Below are 23164 nucleotides of genomic sequence, written 5' to 3'. Positions count from 1 at the left end.
CATGTCCTCTTACAGAGACCCTAAGAGCACACTGTGGTCCACACTTGATTCTCTGGAGAGTCTCGTCATATAAAAAAAATGTACAACATTTTTCAAACATTTAACTGCACAGTTATGGCAGCAAAAAAGGACTTCTTCAGGAAAGGGATTTTTGTCAGTTTGGGAAAGACTAGGTATCCAAGTCTGGGCAAAGTCAAAGCCTGCCTCATGCCTGCCTCTACACTGTGAGAAAAAAATCTGCCCAGCTGGCTCGTGTCAGGCCTCAGATTCCTGCCTGCCTCCTCTACAAAAAGCCTTGCACCAGTGTATCAGGGGTTAATTAGGCTGGTACTTTTGGTCTGTGTTCGGCCCAGCCATCTGTAAAAGTTTCGTTTTTTCCTTGCCAAGTTATGAGAAAACAAGCACTGATAAACGGGTACTTTGTCCTTGAAGGGAGTTCTTGCATAAACTATATTTAATTGGTGTTCTGTGATTGGCTAATTGTTCTCCAAGGTCACTTGAAGGAGAAATTGAAGACTATGACGATGAAGGGAACCCCCAGACTCATTTGAAAAAGACCCTCCTGAGTGCAGTACGCAGGCGCAGGGAAAGCCACGCGTGCACAGAAGAGATGCACTTATATAACCAGGGGGTGGGACTGAGAACCTCTGGCTGGGCGGTGTCGGCCACATGGGCCTAGGTTGAAGTCACTCAGTTAATTGTATAAAAAGCAGATAGCTCTTCCTTGGAAGTGAGCTAGCTTCACATCAAGGACAATGTTGCCTTTTGGTGGGGCTGCCTGCCAATTTGTGAACTTACTGACTCTCCAAGGATGCAGCTTCTGCTATGGGTAATTATAGGCATGCTAGGTCGGTAAGATAACTTTATGGGCAACAGCTGGGTAACTGGGGAGGTCGTGCTGGGGGCTTATTTCTCTCTTCCTTCCTCCCTTTTGGGTTTGTTCGTTTTGTTGGCCACCTCTTGGTAATAAATTTCAGTTTTGTTGAGCTTGCAATGGTGTCACGGTTTCAAGATTTCAGTATGCTTGAATCCTCCCTAATACAACTGGCAAAGACATTTTAATGCCATAGAAAAACTCAGGGAGAACAAATAAGTCATTTATGACTGTATCAAGTGTAGTCATCAAGGTGATTGTAGTGGGGCGGCTGCAGAGAGAAGAACCCAGGTGCTGCCCTAACTGGAAACAGACAGTGCCAGACAGCTCCAGCCGACCCAGCACAGGACACCACTGAGCCAGTCAGTCAAGCTGGTGGTACCTCTTGGAAAACATATTTAAAAAGGGAAGAAATACTGGACTGGTAGAGGATGAGGGGAGAAAGAGTGAGAAAAAGCAGAAGGAACACCAAGGTCAGAGGAGGAGGTGCTCCATGGCAAAACAAATACTCCCACAGGGACTGCAGCCACAGAGAACCTCACTGGAGCAGAAAAAAGTGAAAGGGTAGGAGTGGCAGACTGCGGTCATGAGTCCAACAGTGCTTGTTGCTGCAATGAAGGAACTGAGTGAGAGCTGAGTCAAGGAAAGAGGCGATTGGAGTGAAAGACTAAAGCACGGAATAAAAAGGTATCTGAGGTGAAGTGGTACTGGAAGTGAAATTGAGTTTGGCAAAGAGGGGGAAAGGCTTTTTTTGGTGTTTTTGTGTTTGTCTTTTTTGTTTCTTAGTTTCTCAGTGCCCAAACAGTAATTATACAGTGATGTTAGTTGGAATAAATTCAGTTGAATTCCCCAAGTTTTTCCCATAACATCGCTTGGTGAGTGATTTCTCTGTCTTTATTTTGACTCATGAATTTTCACACTTCTGTTCCCTCTATTTTCTGCCCCATCCCAACAAAGAGAAGGGAGTAAGCAAGCAGCTAAAGAGGGTGGGGAGCTGGGCTGCCAGCTGGGGCCAACCTACAACAAACACTCTATTTGTGAACATGGGATGATACCATATGATCATAGTATATCTAAATGGCACATATGGAACACATACGTATGTTTAATGTTATTTTATCCATTTGTAACTACAGAAAAGTACATCATCGCTCTCACACCCTGCCCATGGAGTTGTACCACCCAAATTACACTAATGCCCTGAAATTTAGCTAATCCATGATGCCTTGCTTTTGCCCCCTCTAGCAGTGACAGCCCAAACACTTTGTTGTGGTATTTATGCCATAACAGAATCCTTGAAAATACACTGTAGAGCACAATATCTGTCTCATTAGGCTGATAATTGTATCAGTTATGATCTCGTGAGGCAAGACAGCCACATTACACTGGCAGATAAATCAGTTGCTGTATTGGTACGGCCATCCCATCTGGACATGAAAACATTGCTCTGTTTCACAGCATTGTGGTAAGCTGAAGGAAACAGCTTAGACACTTTCTTTTCATCTTGTAAAAGCAGAAGGTTTAGGAAAGATATCTCTGTATCAGATAGGTTTTCTGTGACACCAAATTCCTTAGGAATAAAACTGCATATTAATCCTGATCTCTGAAGTGCCTGGTGTACTTTGTGGGGCATATAAATATCACTAAGATCATGTTGTCCTAGTGCATCCTATTCTAGAGCTAAGTACTGAAGCTTATATTGAATGGCTTGTTGATGAGGTCTAAATGTAGTCTAACGCAAATTTGCCAATAAGCTGAAATAGTTCTGAATGGGCTGGCATGGAATCTAAATGTGTATTAAATTTGCTTTGATAATCACAATGTAAGCATACTAGCTTTCCTTCATTTGCTTTCAAATTGAGAATTGCTTTCTCCAAACTTAGTGGCAGCATTAAAGTATTTAAAGCCAAGTAAGTTGGACAGTTTTCAGGCTTTTTGTGAATGATTTAAAGATTACACATGGAGACAGAGAAATGTTGTTCTATCATGAGTCTCCTATAAGAAAATTGCATAAAAATGTTCTACAGAAAGTCTGTCCTAAAGCAATATAAACGGGCTGCTGCTAAGCCGCAGGCTGTAGCTGATAGCGTATGCTTATATGTATTTGTGTGTTCACATGTTTTTCCCCAAGGAGAAACAAAGACATTCACCCTTCAGTTCTGCCTAGGCCTTAATTCAAGCAACTGTGATATATTTTTTGGCAGGAAAATGTGAAATGGAAAAGGACAGATTGTTTACTAAAAGAAAGCAAACAGAAACAAGATACATTTATACCAGGCTGAAAATGACAAAGATTTGCTGATATATAAGCTCCTCACATTGTAAAAGTTCAAAGTAGCTCATAGTACTGTATCTTAATCATGTGAACTGTGCAAATAAACAGCCAATTCAGTGGTAACCACAGGGCATGATCTGGAAAGGTTAGACTTGGCTTTAGGGTACTGCTTGATTAATAGGAAAGCAGAAATCTTTCTCTACAGTAGGTCTAAATAACTTTCCCCCCAAACAGAGCATTTTTCCCACATGCACAAATGAATTTTGTGGATTTACTTTTTTTTGACAGAAGTTAATCCTGCAAGTGTGTTATGGATACTCTCCTGGCCCCTGTGCAATTAAATAAGATCTGGGAGTCAAGGTGGTAGCAATGATCCACCAGTGTGGTTCATTGTAGAGGAAAACAAGACCTGTTGGATTCTGGGTTTCTCAAACTCTTTTAATTTCTATAATAGGTTACTACTCAACATGACCTAGGAAACTTTCTTCTTTTGATAAATGTCAGTTCTGTTTTGCACATTTATATGTAGGCAAAAAGCTGCATCAACCAAGTTCTGTGCTAATCTAGTTTAGGCTGAAAACATGATCCAAACAATTTCATTCAATAACTTTTGCTCTCCACTGTCCATCTCTGTTGACGATCCCACACGTTGCTGTATATTACCTATTCATACTTTAATGTCACAGTTACATTCCCCTGGGAGGAATGCCATGTGAGCCAAAGCCTACATGTTTCTAGTTCCACAAACAGGCAATCAAAATTAGTTTAAGCTGTCTTTGCATATGTTTGTAAAATGCATAGCACAAGAAAATATTCTATTAGTGAGAATATTAACATTAAATACATGAAAGTTTTTTACCATTTCTAATGCATGAAGATGTATCCAGTGGGGATATTCATAAGTTATCACAGAAATATTTGCCAAAACTTGTCAACAGAATCCATTACTATCTGAAAGTTACAGAATAATTTGGATTGGGAAGAAGCTCTGGAAAGTATCTGTGCCAAGCTCCAGACAGGTACAATCTTAATCTTCTCTTTTACTGCTTCCTCAAACTTTAAAGGTTTTGTATACATACATGCACATGTGTATATGCAAAGAAGACTCTTACTAAAGAATCACGAGTGGAAATAATCTTAATTTGAATTTTCCCAGCAGTCTAGTGCACAAAGTAGAACTGACTGCTTAGACTGAACTTAATCCTTTGGTGTGATCATTCTAGACACTAGCTACAGTACAATAATGAGATCAGCTGGAAGATTCTGTTGTCTTTACCAGAGGCAATTAAATGATTCAATGTCTATAATTTCTAAATAAGGCATTTTTACACATACATAAAGCCAAAACAAATATCTAACACTTAAAAATACAATGCAAAAAAAATGCTGAGAAAGACACAAGAATCACAAATAAATGTGCTTGTATTACAGAAGCTTGGGCAATATGCTGCAACAAATAACTCAGGTTTCTGTATTTACTGAGAAAATTATGGGAACTGAAAAATAAAAGGCATGCATAATCTAGTTACAGCTAACTTGTTCTGCAATGTCAGCGGTAAAAAGTGTGAATGCTGTAACAGACCGGCAAGAAATTAGAAACATTTATGGATGGACCTGACTGCTGACATTCATTACTGTCTTTGAAAGAAATATTAGTATTTTAGCAGTTGAATAGTTATTTTTCAGTTGTGTAAGGAAGAGGTTGTTGGATTCAGGAAGAATGTAACAAGGGTCATGCCGAAAATGTGGAAACCAAACTCATTTGTTTCTCCTCAGGCAAATCACAGTTCAGGCTGACCAGCTAATTACCCTAACCTTGACCCAGGAGGCAGTCTGACTTCTCAATAACTTACAGGTGATTCACTCTTTTCCTCTGGTTGAGCTGTGTGTTTTCCCTCCTGAAATTAAAGCAATACATTTGGATCAAATTATGCATGACAATTTTGGGATGTAAGTTAAGAAATGAATAGGAGCCAAGCAAAACCTATTGCTTTCTAGCAGCACAGACTGAGGTTTCACAGGTGAAAGGGTTTATTTCTCCTCTTTATTTTTTTTTCCCTCCTCCAAGATTATCCTTTGCTTTTTTTGTTTACACAGTTGCAAGAATTGAAAGAAGCTGGGATCTCAGATGTTTATTGGAGTGAAGTGATGACATACAACATCCGCACAAATGGTAAGATATGAGATGTGACTTTGGATGCCAAGCAGGTAGTAATTGAGAGGCTGGATAAATCAGTAAGTATAAAAAAAGCAGATCTGGACATTCATCTGGAATGCAAACTGACCCTGAAATGGCAAATGTTCACATAAGTATTTTTAAAATAGTTACAGGTGGGTAGCCTTCTTGGTTTCTGCCTACAGCATTAATAAGGTTTACAAAATGAGGGAACTTCACCTGAGGAAAGAATATAAGCAAGAAACTAAGTTGATCTAGTTAGAATATGTAGGAAATTTAAAAGACCCCCACCAAAAATAAAAGACTGTAGACATATCAGTTCTCCAAAGGACTTATTGTATTCCTTAAATTAAGAATATTACTGTATATCTGGTGAATTTTGGCAAAAGCAATAACAGCAGCACTTTGTCTAATAAATGTTTAGAAATAATTTATTTTCTTGAACTGCTGCTTATTATGAAAAACTTCTATGAAATATATGCAAATAGGAAGATTCCAAAATAATATTGCAGAAAATCAGAAAATAGTTTGTATGTATTTTTACAATCCAAGAATAACCACCTCAATTAGCTTTTTAAAATAGGGTGGTGGTCACATCATTCTTGATTATGAATCCACATAAGTAGAATCCAAATTTTATTTTAATAAAATGTCTCTGTGCATTACATTTTATACTGTGTATCTTATTTATTACCCAGAAAAAAAGCCCCCACCGTTTGATGAATTTTTTGTTAGTAAACAAATCCAAACTGCTAAAACAGGTTGATAATCTTTACTTTTTTCTTTTACTGTGAAATAGATCTGGTAAAGGACCTTTCTACCACCCTCCTGAAATGTCTAGAATTTGGTATTTCTTAGCTTATGAAAATCACCCTCGAGCTTCTATTTAGGAAGCTTGAGGCTCTTTTGTATTTTCATTAACCCCTTTAAGCCACTTAAATGATTTAACTGAGTAAATGCTCCTTGAATGTTAAGCTACTGTAGAGATTGCAACATTTAAGCACTTAATCTTGTAGATTTAAGATGCGGGGAGACATAGGAGTAAATTACAAATCTTTTGTTTTGCTGTCTGTAATATATAGTGATTAGACAGCACTAGAAGCACTGGTTGTCAGCTGTACTGCATAATTAGGAATCTAGACAAAATATAACTAAGTCTTTTTAGACTAAAAAAAAAAAAAAATCCAGGCAATAAAATGGATAAGCTCAGCTTTTGGCTAGACTCTTATTTTGCGCAGATCATCATAACACTAAACTTAATTGAACTACATTGATTTACCTAATCTAAGAAGCTACCCCTTCATGGAAAGGTGTATCTTACTAGCAGAATAAGCAAATCAGTACAACTAAACTAAAATCAGACTTACCTGGAAGTCAAGGCAAATGTAAGCTTAAGCTACAGAGACTCACAAAACAAACAAAACTACAAAACATTGTTTACCCTCTTTGAAACAGCTTTTTTTTTTTGCTAGGATTTTAGATGGATTTTTTGCAACACTGATTCAGACCAAAAAGCAGAATTTATGGAAATATAAAAAGAAAGCCTCAGGTAATGGACAAAATACAAGTACTGTATATAAACTGTATATAAAATATGTATTATCAAAGAAGTGAGTCATTCTTTGTAGGAAAAGATATTATCCCTTTTAAAAGGATTTTTTTTTTTAAGTTTGACTTTCCATTACTCCTTTGTGGAAAAATAAATACAGAAATTTTAAAAATATATAAGAATTACAGCCTTAGGTAAAAAAAAAGCACGGAGGTCTCTGATCCTGCAAACAGAATCTACATTAGGGCTTTCCCTCAGTCTGAAGAAAACTAGGCAGCTCAGCATAGGGTCCAAAACTATATAACAGTTTACTCAGTAGGAAACTACCTAAACCAGCCTACAGATAAACCCAGAAAAGCAGTGGTTTTGCTGAATGGTGAACTCAGCGCTACTGAGATGCACTTCTGTGCACCAGATCTTCTTGCTGTATAATGTATCTTTCACTTCTCCTTCTAAATGTAACATGAGTCACTGCTTTTTGTAGGAGATAGCTGGAGGAGGATCTGTTACTGTGATCCTTTAATTTCATACCAGAGCATCAGAGACCTTCTAATAGGACGTGGGAGTCCAGGGCACCAAACCCCACATCTCACCTCCCATAGGGGTGTCCTAACCAGCAGGCTGAAGGCACTCAGTGAGGAGGAGCAGTCTTACTTCCAGCCACTTCTTATGAAGCTGTTCTGCTCTGTGTCAAAAAATTCAATATTCAACATGACTGTGAGAGCCTACCCCTGTTTCTTGCCTCCCACACAGACCTCATTTCCTCTGAGAGGAGTGTGAGTATGTTTTTTAAGTAATTATTTCAACTCTACAAAAACTACAATTAGCACTGAAGCCAATGAGTTTGACCCAGTGTTCCAGAGCCCTTTAGAAGCATGGTAGATGACATTTCAAAACAGCTTAACCTCATGGTAATGACAATAACAAGATCACAAATACAAAAATGCATACTCGAACCCAAGTCTTTCAAACTGACATATAACCTTGAAATGCCAGGTACATGGGGAGAAGAGAGAAATATTCTATTCTTCTATTCCTCTTTTATGTAACAAAGTTGCATATAGAAGCTTAGTACAAATAACTAACAGAACTTCTGTCTATTATAAATCCCACTATGCTCTAAGCACATTTAGGTATCATCAATCTTCCCTTGTCAAATCTTGAAGAAAGCTTTAAACTTTCTCTGGTGTTAAAATAAAAGTTAACTGCTGTCACCTGAACCTGGACTTGAAATGCTATGTGGAAGCTCAGCAGTAGCTTTGAGAATTGGGAGGGGCTTTGGGGTCCAACCTCTAACCTTGCCAATGTCTGTAAGTGCCAACAGCCACTGTCCAAAGATCTTGTTCTTCTCATATTTCATGGAGTGAAATGAAAAAGACATCTTGGAACCTGTGTGTAAATGCAGGTGTCTTTCTGGGGTTTCTAATTTCAATAGACTAAGAAAAATGAGAGTGGCATTTTCTGTAGGCTGTCTTGTTACTAAGCAATGCTGCACTGATTCCTTGTCATTTCCTTAATTCAGTTATTTTTATACATATATTTTATTCAAATATTGCTGATATCAACTATATCTAGTGTAGTAAAGCAAATTAAGAATCATTGCCAAAATTTCACTGTCTTTTTTCTTATTAGAATACTTTAAAGAGCTTCTTCATACGTAAAAGAACAAACAACATGTAAGAGAAAGTAATACATTATAGCTGTGTGCTTCTTGCACTCACCATTCCCATCAAAGAATTTCTCATGAAAATCAGTTTCTAAGAAATTGTCAAAACAGAGTTGGAACTGATCATTTCAAAGGAATACACAGCTTGTTTACTGAAGAGTCTGTGACTGAGACCTGCTAACAGCAGTTTATGTAGACATGCAAACAGCCTTGACTTTAATTTAACTCTGGAGGCACAGGCAGTCTTCAGACATCTGCAAACAACAAACTGTGAAGTCAAATCAACAAGCTTCACATCAGATCAATACTGAAAATGTGATAGAAATCAGTGTGAGCTATATAATTTCAGAAATAGATCCTGGCCTAGTCTCAAGTGCATATTGATCTTTTATAATGGGGTATTATGTCCTTTAATTACTTTGCAGTATTCAAACCTATAATGTTATCTATTTAAAACAGCACTTTCTTATTTATTCAGCCTTAAAGCACTTTTATCTTTGTGGATTAAAATTGTGTGTGGGACAAACACCATATTTATATGCAAGGCTTACAAAATTATCTTTTCATTTTTCTAATAAGTTAATTTTTTATTTTGTAATACAGTAAGCAGTTCCAGCATTTGTGATGAAAACACTAGAGATTAATTCAGGGATTTATTTTAGTGACTTGCCCTTTAAATTTTCTTCTATGCAGTACATTTTCAATCAAGACATCTGGCAGACCCTTTTGGGGCCTGGTACGTATAAAAGTGTTCAAGTTTACAAAGCTGAGAATGCCAGGCAGCAGTTTATCTATCTCTTGATAATTGTTCAACCACCAATCAGACCGTGTCTTTGATGCACACCATTTTATCATACTTAGCCAGACCCAAAGCATTTTATTTTCTTTTTTTCTACCTCTATAGTTTTTTTATTTATTTTTTGCTTCCCATCTGACTAAAAAAGTAAACAGGACCTGAATTCTTAACAAGACTTTTAACCCTTTCTCTGGTGTTGGTATTCTCAATATATATGTCTGTGGAGTGGGTGCACCTTTTCAGAGATTTGAGGTTTGGGTTTTTTTACTTTTTTCTGTCAGTCGGTGACTTACCAGGCCCTCCTACCCCAAACTGTATTGTAGAAACTGCACTTTGGACTCTGCAAAGGCCAGGTGAAAATGACAGGCTGTAAACAAAATAATGAGCGCATTAGAAAATTAAGAAGGAATAAAGTGCAAAAACTCTCTCTCCACAACTAGAAGACCATAGTGTAGCAAAGCACTGCAGTGTAACCTAAAAATATATCGGTTGCTGCAATGAAACAATGGCCTTTACTGTAAGATGTAGGTCTGTGCAGCATGGTAAGTGGTAGAGAACGAGCGTCACCCCTTCATTGCATGTAGGAATTCAGATTATTTTTTGGGCAGTGTAGCAAAAGGAGGAAAAACATCAAATCTGCATTCTCGAGAAAAAGGCAAATCTGTCAACACAATGTGCAATTAATACCAGCTCAGAGAACTAATTGGGTGCACAGATATATCTGTCTCTGAGGCAAAAGTTGCGTCAATGTTATTTTATATGAAACAGCTAAAACGTCTTCTCAGCAGCTCCTCTGATATTGGCACATTTGCTTGGCAAAGATGTATTCAAACATGTCAACATGAAATTTTGGTATTAAATACATAGAGGCAATATTTTCATGTTTGTGTTAACACCTAAGTACATTGACTATCCAGGTTATCTTACTGCTGTATTCTCGTGAGAGGGTAATGCCACTCAAATTACTATCTGAAATGCAATCTTAAAAAGAGTGGGACAAAATCTGTTACTAGAAGCTAGCAGTGAGGTTCTAGTTGACAGATTTTAATTTATTTTTAACAATATATTAAATACATTTTGTAATGCAGCAATTCTGTACTAATTGCTGTGAGAAAAATGTTGGAAGAAAATTAAACAATCAACTGGATTTTAAAAAAAATATAGCTGATCAAGAATTTTTTTGTATCCTGTGAGGCACATGTGATTCTACTAGTGCCTTCCTCCTTAAAAGTTAAACTGAAATTTTATGCTACTAAAATAAGAGATACAAGAATATAAAAAAAAAAATAACATAGACTTTCGTGAAAGTCACTAGTCTAAGCACCATGGTCCCCAAAAAATCTACCTAGTCCAAAACTCTGACTTGATATTTTATTCTTTGTGGTAAGCAAGCTGTTAGCTAAAGAAAAATTCAAGCACCTCAAGATACTGCCTTAGTCACAGTGTTAGTCTCTAGCTAAAACCAGACACAACAATTTTGACAAGTTGAGGCACAGTATTCTCAATACATGTAAAAGAACAAACTACAACCTTGAGCCAAGTAATAGGGATCGTTCACCAGATCTCCACCACTTCCCCTGGTCCCTGCACTCACTTTTCTAGGTATGGAGTCTCAGATGTTCCAGGGAGGTGTCTCTGAACAACTTGCTTAGTCCAAGGAATGGTAATCCAGTCTGAGTCACAAAGGACTTAATGTAGTCATGATTCCATAATGTCTTCAGCCATCTCTCTACCTCTTTCATCATTATATTTTTTAAAAGTCTAGTTTCATAAATAGCTAAAAAAGACTAAACTTGTTTTTACAATAACCTTTATTTCTTTCATTGTTGATTTCTCAGGAAAGGGGATTGGAAATTATTCTATACAGTTGATTAATTTTTATCTGTGGAAGAGTGGAAATTAAGAAATAAATGGGAAGAAACGTATGTAAGAAAAGTAGCATGTAAGAAAAGTCCGTGAAAAATCCTGATTTTCCACATATCTGCTTCTTCTGTTGACTGAATTTATTTTATTTATACGAAATCAAGGTAATGTTTTTAAAGTATTGATATATGTAAAGCTGTAGGTGGATATATGCAACTAGAACTGCAAAAGGACTTGAGCTCTTAGAACTGCTCTCATAGGCACTTTGATCTGAAGTGGATTCATGCATTAATATTTCCTGGGAAATTCTGTCTCTGAACTTGCTTAATGGTACTTCAGCATCAACATACCTGAGCTTACATCTGCTCAGCTAAGATGCTGCTAAGAATCTAACTCACTTCAAAATCCCACGAAGATTCTCAAGTGAATCTTTTTCTGGATATCTTACTTGAATTCCTTTAAGCCAATATCCTTATAAACATATGTTTTTCAAAAAATGATTCTGCTTTTGGGCAAAAAGGAGCCATTGCCATTAGATTATCTTTGTTTGGAATCATGTGCTGAATTCTTGGTTGTCCTTCACCTTACTTTTCCCATATTTGTCAGCATAACTGAGGCCATAAGCACAACATTCCTCTAATGAATCAAAATTGTCTGGATAAACTGAAAAACTTAGAGACCTTACACAGAATGGGACTGAGTTACAATGGCTGAGTGAAAAATTACTTTTTGCTATAAAATACAAAGAACTTTGATACAATCCACCCTTCTTCTCAATCATATGTTAAAATATCTAGCAACCGTCTGAACATCTAAACACAGCTTTTAAGCATATGAACGTATTCAAATGTATTACATTCATAATCTAGTTTATGTGCAAGAAATGGAACACTATGTATAAGTGTATATAAGTAAAGTCACGTTTGTTGATAGTATGATGGAAAGCTTAAGTTTAATTAAAGAATGATCATTCAACAAAGAATCATAAAGCAAGTAGAATAGTTTAGCATCCTTTAGCTGCACTTCTTAAGGCCTGTGTTAACATACTATGTCTGTGTTTCTCTACAGTACATTATATTTGTTGTAAACATCTTATTCTACCTGGAAAATCTACTTGTTACTACTGTGGAAAACTCTAATTGTATCATACAAAGATAAGGAGAATTAAAACTAACTAGATAAAGACATCTGGTCAATTAGAGAAATTATTATTACAGCTAAACCAAGTAAAGCAAAGCTTCAAGCATTATGACCTGGTACTAACAATGGCAACACCATATTACAGGGCTGCATGATTGCTCATGCAGTTCAGTAATAGGTTTGTCAAAGCTTCCAACGCTGGCAGCTTCAGTGGAAGGTGTAAAAAACCTGAACTAGGAAGATATAAGATAATGATATTGCCTCTCCTGCAAGGATATTATCATTTCCTTAAGTAACATTCATGTTACTTCTAAGACATGGCAACCTTGGATGTTAATATTAGGACCTGTCACATTTTATCGGTACCTCCATTCCTGAAGTCTTATGGGACTGTAACTCTTGATAACATCTAACATTTAAATGTAATTATGGTTTGATCTCTCTTAGTCAACTGACTGTGATCAGCTCTTGTATTAATTTGTTCCCTGTGCTCTTCCTGTGTGCTCTAATATTCTGTTTTAAAAGTGCACCAAAATAAGCAAAGTTCTGTACAAGTTATGTGTCTATATATAAAATGCTATCTGACTATATTATATATAATCAGCTCTACCTGGTTTCTGATACCATCGAAATAATAGAAGATAGCACTAGTACAAAATAATTCATCTGATGTAATTTTATTTTTATACCTACTTAAAAGCTGCAAGAACATTAACATAAAAGGAAATAAACTTACCTTCCTTGTTAAAATATATCCATAGAAAGAAAGCCAAGCTTAATCACTGAAATTGGTATAAAAGACAATTCAGATATTAATATATCCAATTCCTGGAGAAAAAAAATTGGTTTACAAATATTTTTTGCAGTTAAATTATAGATTTTTCAAAATATAATTTTTAGTTACTTTTTACCAGAAAACTTAAAAAGTTCTTAATAATTTATTTCTCTCTTAAGATTTTTCTGACATTTATATGTTGGTCTTAATATTGAATCTATAATATAGGCATAATTTTGTGACAAGTTGCTTAGATGAAAATATTGCCATTTTTTCATCTGTAAGTAAAAATCATACTATGTATGTGCAAATTAATATCTTGATAAATATATAAATATATAAATATATAAAAATTATAAAAATAGAAAGGTATGATATAACATAGACTTTTGTGCAGTTAATGAATCAACAATGTAGTTTTACTTCCAGATAAATGGGTAGAAAACACTGAATAGAGTCTATGAGCACAGCTGATGAGCAACATTCAGACCCCAGTATTGACAATTGTAATAAACATGTTTATGTACAATTAAAGGATTAATAGAAATATATTTACTCATTATCTTTATTGCCTTCCCTTCTTACAATTTGTGTAGGAAGGGGATAAGAAATGAAGTTAGCTCTTAGAGAAAATCATAGGGTTTTATTTTGTTAAGGTATACCAGCAGGCAAAGCTCATTTAGGGCTTAATGAAAGCAGTGATTTGAAAGATTCAGTAACTTTAGTGTAATGCATGCAAAGCCTAAAATCTAGATTTTCCTAATGAAGACACTAAATGTCTGTCTTAGTGTATGTAAATCATGTCCAAAAGATAATCCATCCTTTCTTTTCACTTTTTACATTTGAACCAATACTCAAGCAGCAACACAGAGAAGCTACATTTGATTTTGTGAGCACCTCCTGGTCAGATTTTGCATTCAGTAAAACTTTTTTACACCAGGTTTTCATTTATGACACAAATCTAAGTTCTGTAAGATTGTGATTTCTAATTTGTCTGTATATGCAATTTGAATTAGTATTTTAGTCTATAGCAACTTGAGTTTTGTTTATCATGCCCATGAATTAGTGAGCAATATATATATATAACTACAATAGCTATTCCATTAAAATTAACTCATCTTTGTTCTCAAAAGGAAGTTTGAACCAGAATGCTGTTAACACACAACTGTTCAAAATAATTGCAGTAAAATGAAAACCATTTTGTCACAGTATGAAAACTGATGGACAGTTGCTTCGTGAGTGTTCTTTTCATCAAGCCATTGAATTTGGCTTTGAGTCATGCTGATTATTTCTGCAAGTTAAAGCTGTTAAGTGGGAAGAAAATCTCTTAAACATATGGCAGTTCTGATTATTATATGAAAGCCAGGCATGCCAAAGATTTGGAGAACACATTGCTCTAAATAGACTCGAAAATGAAAATTAAATACCAGTTTCAAAATCCCTACTGGAAGGAGATATACCTTTCCTGAGGGCATATACCAGAATTCAAGAATCATGTAAACATTTTTGATTTCACATTTATTAGAAACAATGGCTGAATCTCTGTCTTTATAATAGATAGCCCGTTTGGTAAGCTCTGACAGCCACATCTGCTGAAGTGAGGGTAGGAAGGTTTGGGAAGGGAAGGTTTGGGAATGGAAGGTTTAGGAAGGGAAGGTTTGGGAAGGTTTGAAGGGAAGGTTTGGGAAGGTTTGGGAAGGTTTGGGAAGGGAAGGTTTGGGAAGGGAAGGTTTGGGAAGGTTTGGGAAGGGAAGGTTTGGGAAGGGGGAAGGTTTGGGAAGGTTTGGGAAGGGAAGGTTTGGGAAGGGAAGGGAAGGTTTGGGAAGGGAAGGTTTGGGAAGGGAAGTTTGGGAAGGAAGGTTTGGGAAGGTTTGGGAAGGGAAGGTTTGGGAAGGGAAAGGAAGGGAAGGTTTGGGAAGGTTTGGGAAGGTTTGGGAAGGTTTGGGAAGGTTTGGGAAGGGAAGGTTTGGGAAGGGAAAGGAAGGGAAGGGAAGGGAAGGGAAGGGGAAACATATTGTTCTTCCAATCAAAACACTACTTACTGTTACTCTCTATGGAAGGACTTGTGCCCGTTGCCCAGAGACACAGGCTGTGTATTTCTTTCTACACATTTATTTTATAATTCCCATTGGCCAGGATTTGTTTAGTTTGTGATTAACCTGGAATTATACCTAAATATGTTTAAACTCTGAAGATTAGCAATAAAGTATAACTCCTTTAATTATTTCAATTTGAAATGTGGGATAATATGAATAGCTGAAATCCCAATAGCAACAAAGTACCAGAATGGCAAAAAAGTCCTGTGTCTTCCAGAAGTATTTAAGCCTACCAGAAAAGATACATGGGCATACAAGCATTGAAAGTTTTGCCTGGAAGATGAAAACCAGTCCAACAGAATTTCTAGTGATGAAGGAAATCTGGCTGGACCTTAACAATGAAATAGCTTTTTGAGACACTATCCGAAAAGTAGAATTTCAAACTTTATTAAAGTTAATATATGCAAAAGGCTACTCCCATGCATCTGAATTTTAATAATAACCTGAATAAATACTGACCAGGAGTATGTGGGAGAACTAATCAATAGAGGCAGTAGATTTTTATTTGTTTATATAATTACATAATACCATTGATATTTCAAATGCTTGAGATCTTACTAAACAAAGTTTACAGAGGAATTAAATCCTTCTCTTTGTTGATATGTAAATGCCCAATTCAATCCATGATCATAATTTACACTAGCTGCTTCAGTTAAGAATTTTTGCTCTTGGGTGTTCTTGAGATTATCGAAACACAGATTTCTCTAACATGACAGGTTCTGTGGATTTTTTTGCCAAATTTATTTCATATTGCTGAAGATTTAAAAAGAGACAAATTGAGTGCTATAGAAATAGTCATTTTTAGGTGTCAGAGATTATCTGTTATTGCTTAAGGCACGCATTCTATAGAAAGTATATTTTCTAATGTTTAAAAGAAAAGAAAAATCGGTGTTGTGAAGACAGCATCATTAACAACATTTCAGAACAGGATGTAACAAAAATACACCTTACAAGAAAAACAGCGGGAGGATAACAGGTAAGCAGAATGTAATTATCCATTTTGGAAGATGGCCAGCACAACTAATCTGGAACATGTGTCATCCAAAGGACAATAACCTGTGCTATTAGTGCATTTATAAGACAGGTCTAAACTGGTTTTGCATTTCGTGAGTCATATGAAGTCTTTTTTGTTACTCTTTTTTAAAAAAGAACACATCATATCTTTCTGTAGAAATCATGAATTGTTTAGGCTTAGGCCTTTCATTATTTTCAGCCTACTGAAATGTTTTATTTTGACATTTTTTCACCTTTTATTATATCAAAGGAATATTTGCATGAAAAGGAAAGTGCTATAATCATGAAATGTTGAAATGTTTCTTTTTTTAGATCTTTAGAAATATTGCCAGAAATGTTCAGCTTTTGACATATTCTTGTGATTATTTTTCTACCAAGGTGTTGCTTTGGAAAACCTCCGATTGATTCTTATTCATAGAAGCTGTGTTTACACCATGTTAACTCACTTAAAATTCCCAGTTAATATAATTTTAAGTGACTGCAGACATCCTCCTGGATTGTCTCTACCCCTAAATTACTAGTTCACACTGTTTTAAAGGAAATATTTTCTTTTATCACACTCTTTTGTCTTTTTCATTAAAAATTCATATTCTAATTCCAAACTAGCTAAATTATGTTCCGCACGCGAAGGTGGTTGCAAGCTACCTGTTACCTTGTAAAAAAAAAGTAGACGCTGCTGTTCGCTTATACAAAAATGTCTTTTCTACAACTCTGGAAATTCATTGATGAGCTTAGTTGCTGCTTTATTTCCATCAGCTTCTTATTAAACTGTTCAAATCCATTGTAACGGTGGGGTGATGTGAGTCATTAGAAGATTTATTTGTCTCAGTCTCACTTTTTCAGTGGCGAAGTCTATATGAACATGAGTTTCTGGCAGCCAAGGCATCTCATTTAGCTACAGAACCTACTCAATATGGAAAGAGAATGTTATGGTCTCTTGAGCAGGCTGTCCACTGAACCTGAGCCACACCTTTCAAAGTGATTTCAGAGTCAGCTGGGAGTATTGAGATAGGCTGATAATTATTTGGGTCAATCACATCACCACTTTTGAAAGCATAGATTAGCTTCAACCTGCAACTAGACACCAGGTCATGAGGGGAAAGCAGGCTGAAAATAACACTGGCTTTGCAATGCTGCTTCAGAATAGTATAAGCCTTGGTTTTGGAAATAAATGTAGTGGTAAGAGCTATGATGGACTTTCTTCCTTTGCTGTGGCTGAGGCTCTTATTGGTAACTGCTTACTCTGCTGATGAGTTTTACTCTCTGTTTTCTTCTGCTAGCTAGCCATCCAACTCTAGAAAACAAGCAAACAAACAGACAAATAAGAAAGATGTCAGCAGGATCCACATCTTCCTAGTTGTTATTTAACAGAGACAACCTGCTGGAAAGCACTGGATCTGATGGACTGTAATGTTGTTCAGTTGCTCCCAAGAATGCAGGGATGACAATGTGTGTGCTGTCTTTGTTTCCTGTCCTTTCTAGGCTTCCTTTGCTTGCAATCCACATGTAGCTTTCTGATTCTGGAAAGATCAAAGACAGGAATGGCAATCAGTTTTACTCATCTTTTTTTTCAATACGCAAACCCTCATAGTTATGCATGGTTTAAGTACACATTTGCAACTTTTGTGATCATAAGTTGAAGTCTTATAAAGTGTTTCCTGCTGAAATGTCATGCTGGCTAGAATTCAACAGCAAATAAATATTGCTGTCCTCACTAATTTGAAACAGCGTGAGTTTTAAATCTTTAGCTTCAGGAGATTTATTAAGATTGCAGTTTTCATCACCCTCCCTTCAGTCTATCAAGACAGGTCGAAACTGCAGAAATCATGTTTTTCAGAATTATTGCAGTTGCTGTAAATTCCTTTTCTATAATTCCTATCATAAAATACAGCAGGGTCGTGGTCAGTCAAAGGTTGAACTTGATAATCTTAGAGGTTTTTCCAACCTAAATGATTCTGTGATTCTGTCATGAGAGCAAGAACCCTGAGTTATAAATAAATGCAGCAGTTATCCATTAAAAAGTTTTAAGCTTAAAGTTAACTAGCTAGTTTGACTGATAATGTCTTTTGACTTTGTAAAAAGCTGACAGATTCTGATCCACAGCCTTGCTTACTGAGTTTTGAATTACCATTGCATTAGTATAATCAATTTCTTTTAAATTGGTGAACATTCTTTGTAGCATATTTAAGAAGGTTATGTGTCTTCGTTGTGTACATGAAGATTTTCTGCAAAGAAAATGCACTGGTTTATTACTTCACATATTTTTACTACTTTCTGTCAACTTCATCTTTTTTTTTAATGTATTTACAACTTCTGTAATGTTCCAGAGCAGTAAAACATTGCTGCATAACAGAAGGCATATATTAATGAAACTATTACTTTTGTTCTAGAAAATTTCAATATTCTTTGTTAAGCAGATTTATCACTATAGCCTTATCACTATCACATGCACTTTTTTTTGAAAAAGTACTTATAAAGTGCTTATGTCCATCCATTCATTCAGGTTGTCTATAGACAGCCTGGTCCTAGGCAGCCAAAATACTTTTAGGTAAAACTGTGTTACAAAAGAGAAGGTTGGGAAAAGAGTTCAGAGAAATTCACTGGAGCCTTTTGCCGTAGATGGAAGAACATTGTGCAAATGTTCTGATTCTGAAAAGTCATCATCCAATTTTAAAGGCTTTTTAAAAAGAACATGTAGTTTATTTCAAAAAAAAGGACGTCTTTAAACCCTAAATTTAAATAATTTTAAAATTATAAAATATAAATAAATTTAAAGGACAAATATGTCTACCACATCCATTCATTGCTTCTTGTTGGCATTATCTGGATATACCTTAACTAAAGGGACCTTTGACTGGCCAACTGCAACAAGACTATCAGGCAACTTTTAACTGTAGAAGGATCTTCCTTCAATGATATATCGATGAAAGAAGGATGGGGAGTGTGGATGACTAGACGTGAGTTTGCTTTAGCTAGGACAGGACCATTCTATTACTCTCCAAATTTAACTCTCAAAAAGAAAAAAAACAATTGAGAGGCCAAGTTATAAAGTTCCATAAAGTAAACATAGGTTTGTTTTATTAATCATTTATTTTGTGTCACAAATAATTCCAGCTTATTTCTATAGTCCCAGGCTTTTTGGAATTATCTCATAAATGCATTGGCAAAGTCTCCTGCTACTCATTTGGGTATAACAATTCCTTAAGCTATTATTTGACATTTCATATGATAGGATATAAATATTGAAAAGTGCTAATTTTTCGTGAAGTTATGACCAAAAATAAAAAAGTCAGCTCTAGTAAAACCAAGAGTCAAATAGTTTTTGATATAGAGGTAGATAACAAAGTCTTCATAATTCTTAGCTAGTGAATGACCAAGGGTCATGTAGAGAAATAGTTTATCTTCCATATCCCTGTTCCATGGTTCATCTTCAGGATGTAAGAAAATAATGAAAAACTTCTATCAAGTAATAGCTAAATAACACTTCTACACTATTCATTATGATACCTTGTCACCTCAGAGCCCATTTCAGTAGCTCTGAGGCAATTTTCCTCAGACACATTTCCTTTTAAAGACCTATATGCGAAATAGGATTCAAGCGACATTTGTACTATTTCCAATACAATTTTGCATAGGTTTCCCTTGAAACGATGCAATGGTTTGCAATCTAAAACATGCATAGTTTTTCCTAGATCCTTATTATATTGCCAATATTCATATTTTATGCATCCAGAAATAAAAACTCATTGTGTCCAGTTAAAATAAATCATATCAGCAGAATATTTTAAAAGGTACTGAGGCCATATAAGGTTTCAACTCCAGTTATAAGTCATATGGTGAAATGATGTTATGTAAATGGCCACTAATGTCTAGAAGTTGTTTGTTTTTTCTTGAATTTTTTTTTTAAGTGTTGCATTTCAGGAAGATTTGAATATAATTCTTTAATTGATAAATGCATTTAAACCCATTTATATCATTCTGCTTATTTATACAAATGCATGCACAGATACACACATATATGTTTATTACATTCCAGTACCAAGAATGTTGTTCATCTAAGATATATTATTGCTGAAATTGAGTAATTAAGTGCCTTGCACGTTTAGAATTTTCTGTCAGCATAGATATCTGACTACAACAGGGAAAAAAAACAACTGGAAGGGAAATTACAGAGATTCATGGAAGTATGTGTCCATTACTTTGGGGATAATGCTGGGTTTGTGGCTCCTAATTTTAGTTTAATTTAAAAAGGTGCTCTTAAATTGAAATGAAATAGTCATCAATATTACCTAAAATTTAAGCTCTTTCATAAGAATTTTAATCAACTAAAAGTCTTGAAAATTTCTGTGTTTTTGGGCTTGCTACCTGCAAGGAAAATCTTTGAAACTGTGAATTTCAGAACTGGTATATTTTTGTTGAAATATTGTGGAAGAAAACTTATTATACACCTTCTCTAAGAGACCTACTTGAATTCTGGAAGAGAGAAATAATATTAATAGACCTAAGTAAAAGATTTTAATCAAAAATTACCGTAATTGAAAAGCCATGCTTTGGCTCTACAAAGTTCTTGACTGTGAAGTCTTTAGTTCCAACTTTCCTTAAAAAAGGCTACTATATGTGAATAGACACTTTTGTGCATGTCCCAGCTGGTCTCCGATATGAAGAAACGTGCATTTGAGTGTTTCTAAAGAGACTGATATGAATAAAAATGATGTCCTGAATCAAGATTTTAAAGTAGAGGTTGGATTCCTCCCACTGACATTTCATGTCCACAGGGTTAGCCATCTACTTATGACAGAGGAGTGTGGATTTCCATTTTAGTAAATGGGATTCAATACAGGCAGTGGAGTCTAAAATACACAGCCATCTGCTTTAAAATAAGATGAATTCCTCTCTCTACTCCATTGACTGTATTGACATGATCTCTTTTGATTAAAATGTGAATTTAGATAGCTGTTTGAAGGTAACCTGTGCTCTGTAAAGACCACAGGCTCAGTTCAGCACAGTCTACTTCGGAATGAGCTGAGGAGTATTCTGAACATCCCTGGCTGCACTGACTTAATCCCCACGGACCACTGTGCAAACTTGTGTATCTGGTTCACATATAAACACTGAAATTTAAGTGTCTAACCTCAAAATTAATTTCTGTGCTGATTTTTTCTGGGATAGAGTTTATGTTCCTCATAGTATGGGGCTATGTTTTGGATTTGTGCTGAAAACAGTGTTGATAACACTGATTTTTTCATTATCACTGAGCAACGTTTACACAGCATCAGCCCACCATCAAGGGGACTGGGATGCACAGGGAGTTAGAAGGGGCCACATCTGGGACAGCTGACCCCAACTGACCAAAGAGATATTCCATACCATAAAACATAATTCTCAGTATATAAAATAGGAGGAAGAAGGAGGAAGGGGAACAGACATTTGAAGTGACGGTGTTTGTCTTCCCAAGTTTCTGATATGACTGATTGAGCCCTGATTTCCCGGGGGTGGCTATACCCATTGCCCATGGGAAGGAGCAATTTAATTCCCTGTTTTGTTTTGCTTGTTTGCATGGCTTCTGCTTTACTTAAATTGTCTTTATCTCAACCTTCGAGTTTTTTCACTTTTACCCTCCCAATTCCCCCCCCCCCATCCCACTGAGGGAACATGAGTGAGTGAGTGAGTGAGCAACTGTGTGGGGCTTAGTTGTTGTCTGGGGTTAAACCATGACAATCCTTCCTAACTTTTCAGTTAGTTGCTTTACATACATGCATAATAGTGTTTGAGGTGCACCAAAGCATCCAAATCCAAACCCTCACAATTGGCAGAAGTGACAAAAGATTGAGGGGAGTCCTGTGTCACCCTGGAACAACAGCTGGAGGTTAGCAGCAAATATTTCAAATGGCATTACACATCCACATGTAGGTATCTACATTGAATTCCACATCTCAATTTGGAGATGAAACACATCCTTGAACCCAGACAAACTGAATCACTCAGTACATTTCATCCTTTTCAGATTAGTATCCTTCAGTAATGAAACTACATGAACTGCCACCCCAGACATTTCTCTTTTTTTCTTTTTTTTTACAAATGAATGATAGACATGACATTTGTCTGAATGAAAAATAAAAGCAAATTTTGGAATATCAAAAGTTGTCTTGAAATAGATTTTTCTTTCTCTGCTCTTTTCTAGCTAGAAGGAGGATTCAGGCACAGCAAGCACAGAAGGTGGCTTTGTATGAAGGAGAACAAAAACAAGGTCTCTGAGGCCATCGTTGAGCTGCTGCTATGATTTATTTTAGTGCTGAAAGTCTCTAAACAATGAAGCTGCCAACTTTTTCTGCAAGCATTTATTTAACACTCCCAATATCAGAAAATTAGTCCTTGTTATTTACTCTGAATTGTAGGTAAAGGATTTGGATGCGGAAACAGTGGGCATAAAATATATGAAAATGTTCATGATTTGTGTTACTTAATAAACTTTCTACTCAAGTAACTCCTTCAGTCTTTCCTAAAATAGTATTTCTTCCAGACTCCTGGTGACAAAAATTATTCCTTTGGATTTTTAGACAATATTGTGTTACAAACAGTGATTTTCTTCACATTTGCTCAGAAGTTTAAACTTTGCGATCATACCATAGCGAATTGGAGTATTTGATTTTCTCTGGCTAAAAATAGGGAAATCAATACCAAACCCAAAATCCTATCAAGGACATTAAGTTTATTTTTCACTAACTGAATGATTTAAAATCTAATTAATTATATCTCTATTTATCCTTTAACTGTTTGTTAAAGGACAACATTAGTTGAAAAATAACTTCTTTTGTTTGATGGATTTTTTTTAAAAAATTTCAAGTGACATTAATTAGAGGCTTTGATATGCATTTTTGATTGATATTTGTTCCAGATTTTGGCTGTCTTAGGAAATTTTAAATTAGAAATATATTCACAA

At 35.7% G+C, this 23164-nt stretch overlaps 1 long non-coding RNA gene across 2 annotated transcripts; it reads left to right on the top strand.

Moving 5' to 3' along the window:
* Positions 1–799: 799 nt before the first annotated feature.
* Positions 800–22694, top strand: LOC113997665. 2 transcript variants are annotated; one of them, XR_005566747.1, is made up of 4 exons: positions 800–829; positions 5247–5322; positions 6798–6874; positions 22406–22694. It is a non-coding gene; the product is annotated as an uncharacterized LOC113997665 (long non-coding RNA). The 2 variants fall into 2 exon arrangements; XR_005566748.1 differs by lacking the exon at positions 800–829 and adding an exon at positions 4947–5004.
* The last annotated feature ends 470 nt before the right edge of the window (positions 22695–23164 follow it).

The sequence above is a fragment of the Pipra filicauda genome, unplaced genomic scaffold (genome assembly GCF_003945595.2).
Source record: "Pipra filicauda isolate LSUMZ 115617 unplaced genomic scaffold, ASM394559v2 scaffold79_size2787110_pilon, whole genome shotgun sequence".
NCBI lineage: Eukaryota > Metazoa > Chordata > Aves > Passeriformes > Pipridae > Pipra > Pipra filicauda.
This window is presented reverse-complemented; position numbering and strand designations above follow the sequence as displayed.